The sequence below is a fragment of the Lepidochelys kempii genome, chromosome 1 (assembly GCF_965140265.1).
Source record: "Lepidochelys kempii isolate rLepKem1 chromosome 1, rLepKem1.hap2, whole genome shotgun sequence".
NCBI classification, from domain to species: domain Eukaryota; kingdom Metazoa; phylum Chordata; order Testudines; family Cheloniidae; genus Lepidochelys; species Lepidochelys kempii.
Genome location: NC_133256.1, coordinates 49851718 through 49870723, shown reverse-complemented (window position 1 = coordinate 49870723; position 19006 = coordinate 49851718). Strand labels below are relative to the sequence as shown.

Below are 19006 nucleotides of genomic sequence, written 5' to 3'. Positions count from 1 at the left end.
TCTGTGAAATGAAATGAAGTTCTGAGGAATTCAATGTCAAGTATGTACTGCTGATCAAATGAACCTGCTGTAATACAACCTACTTTACCTTTTAAACACTGTTCCAGGCATCAGTTTAAGAAGGTAATATGAGTCTGATCCCCAAAAATAAAAACCTATTACATTTGTTTTGCCAGTGAAGGTCAGATTTCACACCAATCATTGTACCAATGATCTTGTAGAGAATGTATTCAGAACAGAGTTTTATAAATGGACGAAAATCAGAAAGTGCCATCAACCAAAATATCCCCTGCTACCATAGCCAGAAAACAAAATCTACCTATTGTAAACCTTTTAGTAGACCTTTTAAAGTATATTTGTGAGCTAATACAATAAATCAGTCAATCAGCTTTTATATATATATATACACACACACACACATATACATACACTTACTACAGCTTTGATTCCCAGCTATTTAATCTATCTAACGGTTTTATGCTGCCACTCAGCATCTTAGTATCTAAGCACTTTCCACATACCATCAACAGCAATAGTGAAGTCTGGACTCCCATGCGTCTCTGGACTTCATGGAGTCTGTAACAATTCTCTCAAGGACAATCTCTGCTCTGGGTAGGAAAGTGTTGTTTGCTTTTGGGGGCGAGGACCACCTTGGGAATGGAATGGGATGTTTATACTGTGAGTCTCACTTACAGTGGAAAGGCAAGGCCATGACGAGACTGGAGATTTGTTAGAGAGATACCCCGTGAAGGGGTAGCTTAGGAAAGCCCTCTTCTACAATGCACTTGTGATATAAAGATTTCTCTTCACCCATGATGAGCTAGCATGGTCCTGTGACTGTTCATGTGCTCAAAAAAGTTTAGATGAGAACCATTCTTATTGTGGTTATACATGTAATAATAAGAATATGAGGTATATTTCTTTAACAGCAGGTTTACTTTCCTGTCTGAGTAACAGTGTTCATGAAGTGCATACTGAAATGAATTTTTGGTTCACTTCCCCCAATCCCCTCTTTCCTATATACAGAATTATAACTTTCAGACTCGCATCCGCCACATCAGGTAAGCTTTGCAGGAGCATCTGTTTAAGCACTGAGGTGGCAAGATTTAATAGATTCGTCAATTATAAAACCAGAAGGGTCCACTGTGATGATCTAGTCCGATCTCCTGTATAATGCAGGCCGCAGAACTTCCATGAATTAATTCCTGTTGGAACTACCACATATCTTTTAGAAAAAAACATCCAATCTTGATTTATAAATTGCCAGTGATGGAAAAGCCACCACAACCCTTGGTAAGTTGTTCCATTGGTTAATTATACCCTCTGTTAACAATTTTGGACCTTATTTCTAATCTGAATTTGTCTAGCTTCAGTTTTTAAACCTTTCAATGTGTGCCATGTTTATTTTGTATCATTATTATTTCTTAATCAAAATGTGTGGTACCAACTCAACTGCCTTACAGAAGTATATTACACACTGTTACCTTTATCAACCTCAGCAAATGTACTTTGATGTAAAACCACAGCAGTTAGTTTGATAGGGTCTATTTCTATAAATCTGGGTTGACCAGCATAAAATATATTACCTTCCTTAAATTCTTTTAATCAAGTCCCATATCAGCTCTTATTATTATTTTGCTGAGGATCAAAGTCAAGCTGTCAGGCTGAGTTGTTCTGTTTACCCTTTTTAAATATTAGCATAACATTAGCTTTTTTCAGTCTTCTGGAACTTCTCTAGTGTTCCAAGAGTTACTGAAAATCAGCAATGAAGATCTAGTGAGTTCTTCAGTCAGTTCTTGTAAAGGTCTTGGATGCAAGTTATATAGATCTGCTGATTTAAAAATATCTAACTTTGGTAACTGCTGTTTAATATCCTCCTGAGTTACTACTGGAATTGAAAGCATTTCATCATCACTATATGATGAGACTATATAAAATGGTCACTCACCTTCTCGTAACTGTTGTTCTTTGAGATGTGTTGTTCATGTCCCTTCCAATCAGGTGTGTGCATGCGCATGTGCAGAGTAGCTGGAGAATTTTTCCCTTTGCAGTATCTGTGGGTCGGCCTGGTTGCTCCCTGGAGTCACGCCTTCATGGCACTCAATATAGGGCACTACCAATCTGCCAGCTCCTCAGTTCCTTCTTGCTGGCTACTCCGACAGAGTGGTAGGAGAGTGGGTATTGGAATGGACATGAACAACACATCTCGAAGAACAAAATTACGAGAAGGTGACTAACGGTTTTTTTTCTTCGAGTGCTTGTTCACCTCAATTCCAACCAATTCCAATTCACATGCCCAAGTTCAGGAGGCGGGGTCGGAGTCTTCCACGGATTGGAGCTTGAAGGCTGCATCGCCTCTGGCCTGTTGGGTAATTGCATAGTGCGTGGTGAAAGTGTGGATGGAGGACCACATCGCCGCTCTGCAGATTTCCTGAGCGGGGACCTGTGCCAGGAATGTTGTTGATGAAGCCTGCGCCCTGGCACAGTGCGCAGTGATTGGGGGTGCGGAAACCCCTCCCAGCTTGCAGCACTCATGAATACAGGACGTGATTCATGAGGAGATGCATTGTAACAACACAGGCAGAACTTTCATTCTGTCCACCACTGCCATGAATAACTGGACTGATTTTCTGAAAGGCTTCATTCTCTCAATGTAAAAGGCTAGCGCCCTGCGGACATCCAGTGACTGAAGTCTCTGCTCCCTGCCACTGGAGTGTGGCTTAGGGTAGAATACCGGGAGAAAGATGTCCTGGTTGATGTGAAACTGCGACACAGCCTTCGGGAGGAAAACAGGGTGAGGTCTGAGCTGAACTTTGTCCTTATAGAACACAGTGTAAGGAGGCTCTGATGTTAGGGCCTTGAGCTCAGACACCCTCCTGGCCGAGGTTATCGCTACCAGGAATGCCACCTTGTAAGAGAGTTAGAACATGGAGCACATCGCCAAGGGCTCAAAGAGTGTTCCCATGAGTCGGGTCAGGACCAGGTTGAGGTCCCAAGCTGGAACAGGCTGATGGATGTGAGGGTATAGGCTGTCAAGCCCTTTTAAAAACTGCCTAACCATGGGGTTAGCAAACACTGAAAGGCCCTCCTGGCCCGGGTGGAAGGCCGAGATGGCAGCTAAATGTATCCTTATTGAGGATATAGAAAGTCCCTGCTGCTTCAGATGGAGGAGATAGTCGAGAATGAGCGGTACTGAGGCAAACGTTGGGGACAAATGGTGCTTCATCTACCAGATTGAAAATCTCTTCTACTTGGCAAGACAGGTGGTTCTCGTAGAGGGTTTTCTGCTGCCAAGGAAGGACCTGTCTAACGTGGTCTGAACAGAAAAGCTCCATCAGGTTCAACCATGGAGTTTCCACACCATGAGGTGAAGCAACTCGAGGCTTGGATGTTGAAGACAATCGTGATCTTGTGTCAGAAGGTCCGGGAAGAGCGGCAGGGTGACTGGAGCTTCCATGGACATGTCTAGCAGAGATGTGTACCAGTGCTGGCAGGGCCAGGCTGGAGCTATGAATATGACCTGAGATCGTTCCCTTCTGATCTTGAGGAGTACCTTGTGAATGAGCAGTATGGGAGGAAATGCATATAGAAGACTGCCTCCCCAGTGGAGGAGGAATGTGTCCGCTCTGGAGCCTGGGCTGTGATTTTGGAAGGAGCAGAACTGCTGGCACTTCCTGTTGTGCAACATGGCGAACAGGTCTATGTGGGGAAGGTCCCAGTTCTGGAAGATTAAGTCGTGACATCCGGGTGAAGGGACCACTTGTGGCCATGAAAGGACCTGCTGAGGTGATCCACCAGCTCGTTCTATACCCTGGGAAGATACAACGCTTGTAGGCATATTGAATGTTCTACACAGAAGTCCCACAGAATAAGGGCTTCCTGGCACAGGGGAGAGGAGCGTGCATCCTCCTGTTTGCTGATATAGAACATTGCTGTTGTGTTGTCCATCAGGACTGATACACACTGTCCCGTTAAGTATGCCTGGAAGGTCTGGCATGCCAGGCACACTGCTGTCAGCTCTCTGATGTTGATGTGGAGAGCCAGGTCCACCTGAGATCAAAGACCTTGAGTCCTTTGGTCTCCTAGATGTGTTCCCCAGCCCAAGTCTGATGCGTCCGTCACTAGTGAAAGAGATGGTTGTGGACTGGCAAAGGGGACCCCTGAGCATACCTCCTGTGGGTTGAGCCACCACAGAAGAAAGTCAAGGACCAGGCAAGCCAGGGTCACTATCCTGTCCAAGTTGTCCCAGGCTGGGCTATACACTGAAGCGAGCCACGACTGAAGAGGTCGAAGCCTGAGTCTGGTGTGCTGTACCACATAGGTACAGGCAGCCATGTGTCCCAGAAGCTTCAGGCAGTTTCTTGCTGTGGTGGTGGGAAACTGTCTGAGGCCTTGAATTATGTTGACCAGGGCCTGAACCCTTGCTTCCGGCAGCTTTGCCCTGGCTTGGGTCGAGTCCTGTACTGCCCCTATAAACTCTATCCTCTGGACAGGAGTCAGAGTCGATTTTGCTTCGTTTAGAAGACGACCCAGGCTGTCAAAGGTGGCTCTGATGAATTTGACATGAGTTTCCACTTGGGTCCTGGAATGGTCCTTGATCAGCCAGTTGTCGAGGTACGGGAACATCTGTACCTGGTGCCTGCGCAAGAACGCATCGACGATTGCCATGCACTTGGTGAAGACTTGAGATGCTGCTGACAGGCCAAATGGAAGGACTGCTAATTGGTAGTATTGTTCACCACAAACCTGAGGTACTTTCTATAGGGCTGAGTGATTGCGATACGAAAATGTGTCCTTCAAGTCGAAGGCAGCATACCAGTCTGCTGGATCCAATGAGGGGATGATGGATGCCAAAGAGACCATGCAGAACTTGAGTTTCTTCACAAACTTGTTGAGTTCTCGCAGGTTCAAGATGGGCCTGAGGTCACCCTTGGCTTTCAGTGTTAGGAAATACTGGGAATAGAAGCCCTGGCCCTTCTGCTCCTGAGGAACCTCCTCCACTTCCCCTAGCAATAGGAGTGAGTGCAGCTCCTGTATAAGGAGATGCCCATCAGAGGGGTCCCTAAAGAGGAATGGGGAAGAAGGGTGGAAGGGCGGGAGGCACAGAATTGGATGGAGCATCCCCTCTCTACCGTGTGGAGCACCAAGCGGTCCAAAGTAATACGGGACCATGCACAGTAGAAGGGGGATAGTAGGGAGGAAAAGGTAAGATGGGGTGAATCCAGATCTCGCTCTGGTGCACCATCCTTGGCCGCACCTTCAAAAGGCTGGTTTGGCCCCTGAAGATGGCTTGGATTGTCCTGAACTCTGGCCAGAGGGTTGATGCAGCCTTCTCCTGACACCCTGATTCCTCCTTCTGGAGCCATCTTGGTGGTTCTGATGACTGAACTGCTGAGGAGGCTGCAGACGGAAGTGTCTCCGCTGCATTACAGGGATTTAGAGGCCCCGGGACCTAAGGGTGGCTCTGAAGTCTTTAAGGCTGTTTAGCCTTTTCTCAGTTTTCTCTGAGAAGAGAGTTTCACCATTGAAAGGCAGGTCCTGAATGGTTTGCTGTACCTCATAGGGAAGGCCAGAAACCTATAGCCATGAGCCCCTTCTCATAGCTACTCCTGTGACCATAACCCTCGTGGCCACATCTGCTCCATCAAGTGCCACCGTAAGGGATGCCCTTGAGAACAGTCTCCCTTCCTCAACCAACGCCGAAAATTTGGCACAGGAGGGGAGCAACTCCATGAATTTAGCCATCGCCCAACAGGGGTGTTTTAGGAGTACCTGCATAAGATGGCCTGCTGGTTGGATATTCAGAGTTGTAATTCCCCCGTGGAGTAAACCTTTCGTCCGAACAGGTCTAACTTTTTTGCGTCCCTATTCTTGTGGGAAGGGCCCTGAAAACCTTGTTTCCCCTGCTGATTAGCAGCATCCACCACAGGAGAGTCAAGCTGGGGGTGGGAATAGAGATGTTCATAACCCTTGGAGGGCACAAAGTACCAGCACTCATTAAGCTTTGTGGTAGGTGGCAGAGGCCGGGGTCTGCCACAGGGTCTTATTCATGTCTGTAATTGTTTTAATTAATGGCAAGGTGATATGGGAAGAGCCAGAGGGGGCCCGGATGTTGACCGTAGGGTCTGCACTGTCTGCAACTTCCTCCGCCTTAATGCCCAACCCCTGGGTGACCTAGTGCAGCAAATGCTGCAGCACCCTGGAGTCTTCCCAAGCTAGGGCCACTGAAGTGCCTGCCAGGGCCTCATCTGGTGAGAAGGAGGCCACCGGGGAGGTGGTTGCTCCCTACCATCCCCACCCGAGGGATCTCGTGAACCTGGGGGGACTGCAATAGGCTGGCCTGGTCCCGGTGCTGCAAGAGACATGGGGGCTGGTACCGGCGCTGGGCCCCATGCCAGTGCTGGTGTTGGTGCCTGGTGCAGCACATGCATCAGGGTTGTCGTAGGTGCTGATAATGGAGGCGGTGCCGGAACATTGTGCAACAAAGTTGCTATCTGGGTTGTTGCCGCCTCTGGTGCTGACGCTGTGGTCAAGGTAGGCGCTGCGGTCAGTGCCAATGCTGAGGATGGCAAAGCAGCTGTCAGTGTTAATAACACGAGGCAATGGCTCCATCACTTATCATGGCAGAACGAAAGTCGTGGACGCCACTGATGGTGCTCCCGAGTGGGACCCATGGCTCTGACCTTGGGCTTAATGAAAGGCCCAAGGAGTCCAAAAGGGCCACTGAGCCAGATTTTGACAACGAGAAGGCCACTGCATAGGGTGGGACCTCCTATGGTGGTGAGAGGTGGATCTTCTGCTCGTTCTATAGGCAGAGTGGTATGAGTCTGACTCCGATTCAGAATAGGAGGACCAGCGTGGCACAGCTCCTCTCGATGTAGAGCATCGAAAACTGGGGGACCGACTGCTCTCCTGTAATGGAGGTGCGCTGAGGTGATGGGAATCGGCATGCCATCATCGCTGGCTTCTCTTTAGACCGTCCAGGGTGCCAGGATGGAGCCTGCGGTGCCATCGTGCCCTCCTGTCTCGGCAGCAAGAGCAGTGCGTGAGGCTGAGCAGGTCCTGTGCCGCCACTAAAACCTCTGGGGTGGACGGGAGCGGCAGGTGCTCCGATGGGTTCAGTGAGTAAGATGGGCCCGTACTCAACTGCCTCGCCTGAGCAGGAGTCAACGTAGCCCTACTCTGAGCCTCGGAGCTGTGATCCGACTGAGGTGCCACTGATGGCTGGTCACTGGGTCTTGATGAAGGGAATCTGCCTCTCTCTGACCTCTTTTTCTTTTGCGCTGGTGATTGAGACCAGTGCTGAAGGCTGGAGTGGCCCAGAGGGGCTCCATGATGGTGCTGAGCTTCCCTGCTGGTGTCTTTCTTTGACACCAGAACTTTCAAGGATGGCACCAGCGTGCTTCTTGCCAAAGACGATGTGCTGGGAGCAGGACTGAGGTCAGAGAGCTGCCTCCCTGAGGAGAATTTTTAGACACTGCTCCCTCTCTTTAAGTGTTCTTGGTCAGAATTCCTGACAAATCTTGCAGCAATCTTTTTGGTGCCTCACCCAGGCACTATAAACAAGAGGTGTGGAGGTCACTTTTTGGCATGCGCTTCATGCAGATCTGGCAAGTCTTAAAGCCTGGGGATCACAGCACTCCCTGTAACAAAAGGGGGTGAAACGGGGGGAAATCCCCCCGGAACAAACTTATGGAAGAACTAATATACTATACTAAGTAACTATGTACAGCATAAGTAATTAAGGAACTGCTAAGCCACTTGCTGAAGCAAGAGCCAGGGAAGTTCCAGCTACCGTCACTGGCGGTAAGAAGGAACTGAGGGGGTGGTGGGTGGTCAGGGCTCTATATTGAGCACCATGAAGGTGCGACTCCGGGGGCGCCCAGGACAACCCAAGGATGCTGCTATGGGAAAAATTCTCTGGCTACTGTGCACATGCGCTCGCACACACCTGACTGGAATTGGCATGAACAAGCACTTGAAGAAAAACATCTGTTTTCTCCCGAAATACAGAACAGAAATATTTAACAACACTTCTGCTTTTTCTGCATTATTGACAAATCTACCATTTCAATCTAGTAAAAGACCAATACTATTGTTTTTGTTCCTAATATTCTTTAAAAGTTCTTATTGTCCTTAACTCTGCTGGCCGTAGATTGCTTTTGTGCTTTCCTTATCAATCTTGAGAAATCCCAGCTTCTGATTTATATTCAATACTATCAACTTTCCCTTTCTTCCATTTCTTATTATTTTTATAACTGCCTCACTTCCCCTCCAGCCCAGGTTGGTTCTTTAACCAGTGCAGTCTTCTCTCTCGATTGTAGCTTTTTGGGTATACAATACAAAGTTCTTAAACACTTCCCAATAATCATTCACATTTTTTGTAAAAAGTCTTTCTCCCAACTGATCTGGCTCATAATTGTTTTCAGCTTTGTGCAATTGGTCCTTTTAAAGCTGCAAGTATATATATGTTATTGGTTCACATTTTATTCTATTTGCACTCTGTCATCAGTCCAGGCTTCTCCCCAACTTCAAAGTGTACACTGCCACACTCAGTCTTTTGCAAGGAGGTTTATTTTCTTAACAGAGGTTAACGAACAAAGAGAATGACTTAGACTCATAGATATTAAGGTCAGAAGGGACCATTATGATCATCTAGTCTGACCTCCTGCACAATGCAGGAAACAGAATCTCACCCACCCACTCCTGCAATAAACTTCTCACCTATGTCTGAGCTATTGAAGTCCTCAAATCATGGTTTAAAGACTTCAAGGTGCAGAGAGTTCTCCAGAAGTGACCCATGCCCCATGCTACAGAGGAAAGTGAAAAACTCCCAGGGCCTCTTCCAATCTGCCCTGAAGGAAAATTCCTTCCTGACCCCAAATATGGCAATCAGCTGAAACTCTGAGCATGTGGGCAAAATTCACCAGCCAGATACCCAGGAAAGAATTCTCTGTAGTAACTCAGATCCCACCCCATCTAACATCCCATCACAGGCCATTGGGCCTATTTACCATGAATAGTTAAAGATCAATTAATTGCCAAAATCATGTTATCCCATCATACCATCTCCTCCATAAATGTATCGAGTACTCCTTCCTTAGCCTCATGCTTCAGGGCCACCCTTTCCAGGGGTCTCTCGCACTCCTGCTCCTGGCACCTTCCCAGTTTCAGTCAGCTCTGCTCTATTCCTGGAATGGCAGCCCCAGAACGGCTTCTCTGAGCCCTGGCCCTTGCTCCAGGGACCCACCACAGGAGGTAGCTCCATTCCAGTGTGGTTTTCCATCCCTAGGGTGCAGGCTATCTCTGTCCATCTTCTCCAAATGCCTACTAGCAGCCCTTTATAGACTTCAGGGACTAAATCAGGGAGCCCAGATAATCTTTATCCAAGAATATTAAAGGAGCTGGCACATGAAATTGCAAGCCCATTAGCAAAATATTTTAATGAATCTGTAAACTCAGAGGTTGTACCATATGACTGGAGAATTGCTAACATAGTTCCTATTTTTAAGAAAGGGAAAAAAAGTGATCGGGGTAACTACAGGCCTGTTAGTTTGACATCTGTAGTATGCAAGGTCTTGGGAAAAAAATGTGAAGGAGAAAGTAGTTAAGGACATTGAGGTCAATGATAATTGGGACAAAATACAACATGGTTTTACAAAAGGTAGATTGTGTCAAACCAACCTGATCTCCTCCTCCGCAGTGGATCTAATTTACCTCAATTTCAGTAAGGCATTTGATACAGTTCCACATGGGGAATCATTAGCTAAATTGGAAAAGATGGGGATCAATATGAAAATTGAAAGGTGGATAAGGAACTGGTTAAAGGGGAGACTACAATGGGTCACACTGAAAGGTGAACTGTCAGGCTGGAGGGAGGTTACTAGTGGAATTCCTCACGGATTGGTTTTGGGACCAATCTTATTTAATCTCTTTATTACTGACTTTGGCAAAAAAAGTGGGAATGTGCTAATAAAGTTTGCAGATGACATGAAGCTGAGAGGTATTGCCAATACAGAGAAGGACCGGGATATCATACAGGAAGATCTGGATGACCGTGTAAATTGGAGTAATAGTAATAGGATGAAATTTAATAGTGAAAAGTGCATGGTCATGCATTTAGGGGTGAATAACAATAATTTTTGTTATAAACTGGGGATGCATCACTTGGAAGTAACAGAGGAGGAGAAGGACCACAGAGTATTGGTTGATCACAGGATGATTATGAGCCGCCAATGTGAAATGGCCGTGAAAAAAGCTAATGCGGTCTTAGGATGCATCAGGAGAGGTATTTCCAGTAGAGATAAGGAGGTGTTAGTACTGTTATATAAGGCACTGGTGAGACCTCATCTGGAATATTGTGTGCAGTTCTGGTCTCCCATGTTTAAGAAAGATGAATTCAAACTGGAACAGGTACAGAGAAGGGCTACTAGGATGATCGGAGTAATGGAAAACCTGTCTTATGAAAGGAGACTCAAAGAGCTTGGCTTGTTTAGCCTAACCAAAAGAAGGCTGAGGGGAGATATGATTGCTCTCTATAAATATATCAGAGGGAGGGAAAAGAATTATTTAAACTCAGTACCAATGTGGACACAAGAACAAACGGATATAAACTGGCCATCAGGAAGTTTAGACTTGAAATTAGATGAAGGTTTCTAACCATCAGAGGAGTGAAGTTCTGGAACAGCCTTCCAAGGAAAGCAGTGGGAGAAAAAGACACATCTGGCTTCAAAACTAAGCTTGATAAGTTTATGGAAGGGATGGTATGATGGGATAGCCTAATTCTGGCAATTAATTGAGCTTCAACTATTAGCAGTGGATATGCCCAATGGGATGTTAGATGGGGTGGAATCTGAGTTACTACAGAAAATTCTTTCCTGGGTGTCTGACTGGTGAGTCTTGCCCACATGCTCAGGGTTTAGCTAATCGCCATATTTGGAGTCGGGAAGGAATTTTCCTCCAGGGGAGATTGGCAGAAGCCCTGGGGGTTTTTCGCCTTCCTCTGCAGCGAGGGCACGGGTCACTTGCTGGAGGATTCTCTGCACTTTGAATTCTTTAAATCACGATTTGAGGACTTAATAGCTCAGACGTAGGTTAGAGGTTTGTTACAGGAGTGGGTGGGTGAGATTCTGTGGCCTGCGTTGTGCAGGAGGTCAGTCTAGACAATCATAATTGTCCCTTCTGACCTTAAAGTCTATGATTCTATGAACTAGAGATGTGTGGCAAGTGGTTCTCTCTCGAACTTGAAGTTCTGTAATTCACTCTCCACTGACTTGAGATGGTCTGCAAGCTTGCTGGCCCTTAGGAGGGGAGCCATAAAATAAGTCCATGTTATTGCTTTCCCTGCATTGGAGTCTTGTTTCCCACTTCTGTCCCCTATCTGGGCCTCCACTTGTTGCGGTGGTCATATTTAAGTCTCCAGTCTCGCTTGTTTAACATATAGTTCTGCCTGGGTTCCCACAGTACTGAGTTAAATTTGGGATTCTGTTTAGGTGCCAACAATATCCTGTGCGGTTTGAGATTTCATTTGGTTTCTCATGATGTCCTGACAAGCCAGGGACTCTGTCTGGCTCTCCAGTTGGAGTTGAGCCAACCCTGAAGGCATCTCATGTACAGCCTGGTGTATCTGACCATGAAGGTGGTTGCTGCCATTTGACCAAGAAGCTGAAGGCGGTCCATGCCTGTATTCTGGGGTGAACAGAGATTATGCTTATGAGATGCATAACAGTGAGGAATCGCAGGAAGTGTCTGTGTGCTGGATGAATGGATATATGGAAAGAGGCGTCTTGTAGTGCAAGGGCTGTGAACCAGTCCCCTTGTTCCAGCGTGGGTATTATTGTACCCAATGTGACCATCTTGAATTTTTGTACACGTACAAATTTGTTCAGTCGGCATAGGTCCAATATAGGTCTCCGAGCAATGGCGCCGGGACGTACTGTCACCGTACTCGGTTTGTTTTCCTTATCTGGGCCTGGGCCAATTATTCCTGCATGGCCAAACACTGTTGCTTCTCCCCCTCAACCTCCACCCAAACCTATGCTAACTCTTGAGCTAATATAACCAGTTAGTTGATGATTTTCCCTTATGAGGTGCTTAGGTCACCCAACTGATGTTGGCACTTTCTAAACTGATCCTTCAGTCCTTGGAGAAGATCATGATTTCCCTCTCAGTCTCCATTTGACATCCTTATTCCAGTTACTAGCCCTTCTTACTTCCTGTCCTAGTTGATTCTGGACCTTCTCAGTCTTGGGCGGTTGTTCTATGATATATGCCGTCTATGTTCTGTGATATATGCCATCATATGCCAGCAATGGCCCTCTGCCATGTACATTGGCCAAACCAGACAGTCTCTACGTAAAAGAATAAATGGACACAAATCAGACGTCAGGAATTATAACATTCAAAAACCAGTCGGAAAACACTTCAATCTCTCTGGTCACTCAATTACAGACATACAAGTTGCAATTCTTCAACAAAAAACCTTCAAAATCAGACTATCGAGAGACTGCTGAATTGGAATTAATTTGCAAACTGGACACCATTACATTAGGCCTGAATAAAGACTGGGAGTGGATGCGTCATTACACAAAGTAAAACTATTTCCCCATGTTTATATCCCCCCCACACACACACACACACTGTTCCTCACACGTTCTTGTCAACTGCTGGAAATGGCCCACCTTGATTATCCCTACAAAAGGTCTTTTCCCCCCAAAAGGTCTTTTCTCCTGCTGATAATAGCTCATCTTACCTCTTTCAGAGTAGCAGCCGTGTTAGTCTGTATCCGCAAAAAGAAAAGGAGGACTTGTGGCACGTTAGTCTCTAAGGTGCCACAAGTTCACCTTACCTGATCACTCTCTTTACAGTGTGTATGGTAACTCCCATTGTTTCATGTTCTCTGTGTATATAAAATCTCCCCATTGTATTTTCCACTGCATGCATTCAATGAAGTGAGCTGTAGCTCACGAAAGCTTATGCTCAAATAAATTTGTTAGTCTCTAAGGTGCCACAAGTCCTCCTTTTCTTTTTGCAAATACAGACTAACACGGCTGCTACTCTGAAACCTGTCATTATGCAAGGCAGTGCATTTAGCCGTATGGAGTGGAAATCTATCAACTTCATGAAAAAACTCGTACAGATACAGATAAACATCATCTTCCTTTCCAAATGCAAACAGATGGACATCATACCAAAAGGACTGAAGGTAAAAAATCCATTACAATCTACATACCACACAGACTATGCTGACAGCTTGTGCCACACACTCTCAAAGAAACTGCAGAACCACCTGATCAACATCCTATACAGCAAACAGGGAAAGATTAAGAATTAGCTCTCAAAACTGGATACCCTCATAAAAAAACAGCCCTCCACACAAACTTCCTCGTGGCTGGACTTTACAAAAACTAGACAAGCCATTTACAACACACACTTTGCTTCTCTACAAAAGAAAAAGGACACTAAACTATCTAAACTACAACATGCCACAAGGGGCCACAACAGTGGTTCCCTTAACCCACCCAGCAATATTGTTAATCCATCCAGCTATACTCTGAGCCCAGCAGAAGAATCTGTCCTATCTTGGGGCCTCTCCTCCTGCCCCTCCACCTCCACGAACATGATACAGTTCTGTGGTGATCTAGAATCATCCTATTTTCGACATCTCCAACTCAAGGAACATTTCCAACACACCTCTGAACAGCATACTAACCCACAGAGACCTTCCTATCAACACTACAAAAAGAAGGATTCTGGATGGACTCCTCCTAAAGGTCAAAACAACAGACTGGACTTCTACACAGAGTGCTTCCGCTGACGTACACAGGCTGAAATTGTGGAAAAGCAGCATCACTTGCCCCATACCCTCAGCCGTGCAGAACACAATGCCATCCACAGCCTCAGAAACAACTCTGCATCATAATCAAAAAGGCTGACAAAGGAGGTGCTGTCTTTATCATGAATAGGTCAGAATATGAACAAGAGGCTGCTAGGCAGCTCTCCAACACCACATTCTACAAGCCATTACCCTCTGATCCCACCGAGGGTTACCAAAAGAAACTACACCATCTGCTCAAGAAACTCCCTGAAAAAGCACAAGAACAAATCCGCACAGACTCACCCCTAGAACCCCGACCTGGGGTATTCTATCTGCTACCCAAGATCCATAAACCTGGAAATCCTGGCCACCCCATCATCTCAGGCATTGGCACCTGTTAGAGGGCTTATTCTTTCGCTCTCCCACTTCCCTGGTCCTTCTCACATGAACAGAGATCAACAATACCCGAAGTCCGAAGGTGCAAACAATTCAACGTTTATTGGGGTGAACTTCCAGCAAGCTTAAATCCAAGTTCCTTTTTCCTTATTTTCGAATCCCAACTTACTTCCTGTTTGCCCCTAATTTATATAGTAATATTCTTAGCTATACCTTAACCAGTCATTCTACTGAAATTTACCTAACCAATCCTAACATATTGTAACATGATTAGCTAACCAATTATATTCCACCACCTTAATTAGTTTACACCCAGCAAAATTAATTATACAGCAGACAGAAACAATCACAGAACCAGACGGAGACCATGCAAATAAACAACAGCAAAGTGGGAACTATAATGACAAAACAATACAGAAGTGAGGATTTCACAACTACATCTATAAAGACATAAGGGTTTCCCAGCTGTGTCTGTTGATAAGTGAGCTCTTACCAGACAGAAAACTATCAACCTAAATTTCCTTTTACATCTTCTAGGCTCTTCCCTTTCTCTGGAGGTGATAGATCGGATCACCTTCCTAACAACCCCATATTGACTAGTTTGGAATGTGAGGATGTGACCGTTCGCTTCTCAGCTTATGGCTGTCTCTGCTGCTTAGCCAAAGGCATTGGCCTAAGAACAGGGCCTCAGACTGTCACAGTGAGAGAAGGCCCTTACACAGATTCTTTCTTGTATACCTCTATTACTAGCTAAATGATAAACATATACCTACATTCTTAAACTACAGGCCTTTACAGACAGGCCTGAATATCTATATCCTAATAGCACCCTGACAGCAGGATTGTCTGGCTATGTAGACTCCCTCCTCAGGCCCTACGCTACCAGCACTCCTAGCTATCTTCGAGACACCACTGACTTCCTGAGGAAACTACAATCCATCGGTGATCTTCCTGAAAACACCATCCTAGCCACTATGGATGTAGAAGTCCTCTACACCAACATTCCACACAAAGATGGACTACAAGCTGTCAGGAACACTATCCCCAATAATGTCACAGCAAATCTGGTGACTGAACTTTGTCCTCACCCACAACTATTTCAGATTTGGGGACAATTTATACCTTCAAGTCAACAGGACTGCTATGGGTACCCGCATGGCCCCACAGTATGCCAACATTTTTATGGCTGATTTAGAACAACGCTTCCTCAGCTCTCGTCCCCTAATGACCCTACTCTACTTGTGCTACATCGATGACAACTTCATCATCTGGACCCATGGAAAAGAAGCCCTTGAGGAACTCCACCATGATTTCAACAATTTCCATCCTACCATCAGCCTCAGCCTGGACCAGTTCACACAAGAGATCCACTTCCTGGACACTTCGGTGCTAATAAGCGATGGTCACATAAACACCACCCTATACCAGAAACCTACTGACCGCTATACTTACCTACATGCCTCCAGCTTTCATCCAGACCATATCACACGATCCACTGTCTACAGCCAAGCTCTACGATACAACCACATTTGCTCCAACCCCTCAGACCTACAAGATCTCTATCAAGCGTTCTTACAACTACAATACCCACCTGCTGAAGTGAAGAAACAGACTGACAGAGCCAGAAGAGTACCCAGAAGTTACCTACTACAGGACAGGCCCAACAAAGAAAACAACAGAACGCCACTAGCCATCACCTTCAGCCTGTTGAATGAAACTCTTCTTGAGTTAGGAAATTGTCACCTATAAAATTTAGAAATTCTGAAGAAACTCTAATACTGACAACATAAGACCTTCAGCATATGTCACTCATATTGAAGTCCCCCATGATCATGCAGCTTTTTTCCTACAGTGTATAGATACTTGTGTCAGGAGCCAGTCACCCTATGCCCTAGTGTGGTCCCTAGGAGATATCAACTAGTACCTCATTGTAAGCTTCATCTGTAAGGACGTAGATCTATAAACAGTCAGATAATTTTCTTCTGAGTTGTCAGTGACTGAGAAACAGTAAAGTAATTTTTGACATAGAGGGTCACTCCTCCTCCCCTTTTGCCCCTCCAGCCTTCCTAAATAGGTTATAATAATTGATTTTAACATTCCAAATGTGCAAATCATAGCAGCAGGTTTCAGTAATACCAACTAGATCAATTTTTTGTTAATAATGAGCAATTCCAATTCCCCTTGTTTGTTACTCAGGCGCCTAGCACTGGTGAATAAGCAATTAAAAAGCATGTCCTTTGTTTTCTTGATTAACTTTCTTCTCAGTATCTCAATTTTGTGCTAAATGAATTTTCATTTGACCACTCTTTTCACCTTCACCTTCTGTTATTGGTTTAACATCCTTCTGACTAGTCTATCCAGCCCATTCCTGAAGAAATTGGTCCCCCTTCCCCATCCAAATTGTATATCCCCTGCTCCTCACAGAAGGTGGACTTTTGTTCCAAAAAACACAAAGCCTTACACCACTAACCTTGCCAGTGATTCACTTCCAGAATCTTCTACCTTCGGTCTTCCTTCATTCATGGGACAGGAAGTATTTGAGATCACAACGCAGTTCCATTAGTACTGATATGGCACCATCATCAGTGGATCCTGGCCTGTCGACTTCAGAAGCCTATCCCAGCCTTAGAGTGACATCCTGTGTCTTGGCTCTGGGAACACATCAGCCTGTTGTCCGCCTGTTCCTTGAAGAATGTTCTTTCCGTTCTTCTGAGCATTGACTCTCCAACAAGGATCATCTGTATTCCTTGGATAGTTGGAGGTCTCTTTGTGGACAATCTTGATTTTCTTACAGGCTGGGATGAGCAGCCTTCTACAGGTGCACCCCAAACACCTTTCTGTTCCTTTCAAACATCTGGATCTTCACATATTTTCTGTAGTTTCCACACTGAGGACCTGGTATTGATTGGATGCTCATAGCTCTGTGCAATTCCTCCTGGTCCTCTCCTCTCTCGACTTACAACCTGTACATCCTTATCTGCCTCCAGCCATGTAAAATGTGCCCTCATCCTTTTTCTGGTGGTTACAAACTGAGAAGCCTCCTCTCCGATTTCTTCTTGCTTTGATTCTTTGGTGGCCAGTTCCTGTCTTCCTTGAATCTGGGGCAGCAGCACTTCCCAAATCTGACTGTCCTGGAGTTCTTCAGCTTCTCTGATGCTTTTCAGTGTCTGTACTTGCCCTTCCAAGCCAAGAATCTTTTCTACCAGAACAACCATACACAGGAAGTCCCTTCTGGCTTCAGGGAGGAAAGAAAACATTGAACTTGGGTTGCAGGTCACAACCACTGTTCCCACACTGGCCATCCCAGCATTGAGCATAGTACTGTAACTAAAAGGAAAGCTTCTCACACTCCCTCTCCAAACTCTCTCTGAAACTCTCCAGTTTACTATCCCTGTTCAGAGCCCCTGAATAAGCACCTGAGACAGGTTTGTTTGTTGGTGTCTTGGTAAGAACCATGTGGCTCAGACCCTCTGATCAGATTTTTGATCAGTTCCCTTGTTTGACGTCTAAGTGGTTAATCTCTCCCTTGTCATGGAGAGGTGGAGCTGAGCAGGGAGGTTTAGAAAAAAAAGGTCAGTTGCTTGGTGAATCTGTGAGCTGTAAACAGGGGCAAGAATCAGGAGTTCTGGAAGGAGTCAAAAACTTCCAAATCTGAGTACAGAGTTTGGAGGTGAAGAAAGGGGAAGCAAGCACTTAGTTCAGTGACTGAGTACCAATGATAGTGTTCCAGCAGGAGTGACTAGTCTGTTACTGCAATAAATGGTGGTTCAGGCAGACTATTTGAAAGGCCCTGGGGCTAGTGTACTTTACAGTCTCATGACTGTGGAGGCACCTCGGGGTCTTTGAGAAGAGGCTTAGAACCATTCCTGAAAACTTAAATACAGCTTACAAGAGTAGTCCCAATGAACTACTTGCATAAGGGACTGATAAATGAAGATCTTAATTAGGATGGGGGTGGAATCAGATCAGCTTGACACTGGATAGAACCCAGGCTTCAAGAAATGGTTGTTTGTGTGTAAAATTGCAGGGTATTTTTCTTCCAACCAATAGATCTGTCCTCACTGAACATACAATCAGGTATCAGAACTTAGCATGCCCAGTAAAAGTACCATTCACTAAAAGAGCTATAAAAGGAAACCAAACCAAACTGGTGAAATTCAGAGCGACCTTGAGGTACTGAACCAGTAAAGCTGATTGGATCACTGCAAAGCGAATGACAGCATGCAAGAACCACAGTAAGGAAAAAAATACCCCATTACATTACAGAGTTTATTTGTAATTAATATTTTATTTATTTTAATTTATTTTGAAAATTCACTACAAACAGAAAATGTTTCTCACTTTACTACTTACAAGTTTTACACAAGAATTTCTTCAGTGATTTAAAGATGAGTGATACACTTCTATTCCTTCCCTAAAAGTTTACCAACATAAAATTCAATTATTTACAAACAACTTCCTTATAAATGGGACTTTCATGAATTCCTGCCAATTGTATTACACAACTCTGGAGAATCAATGCTGTAAAGTGACATTCCACTCCATTTTGGGAAATGGCAACAAATTTTACTTTCCTGAATTTTTCTTTTTTTACAGGCATGCCTACCCAGCCTCTTCAGCCTCATAACTAGTTTATGATACACTGAAAATCAAGTTGACTCAATCTGTCTAAGAAAACTGAAATAACGTCAGATACCCCCACACTTGTCCAAAATGGTGTGCATCATATAACCGTTTTACAGAAATCTCAAGAATCAGACAGGAGCAGAATAAATCATGTTGTGAACAAGCTGT

At 45.2% G+C, this 19006-nt stretch overlaps 1 protein-coding gene across 6 annotated transcripts in view; it reads right to left on the bottom strand.

The window, feature by feature from the left end:
* The window catches only part of NBEA (neurobeachin), an 848387-nt gene that overhangs the window by 199937 nt on the left and 629444 nt on the right, over positions 1 to 19006 (bottom strand). The window lies entirely within an intron of this gene.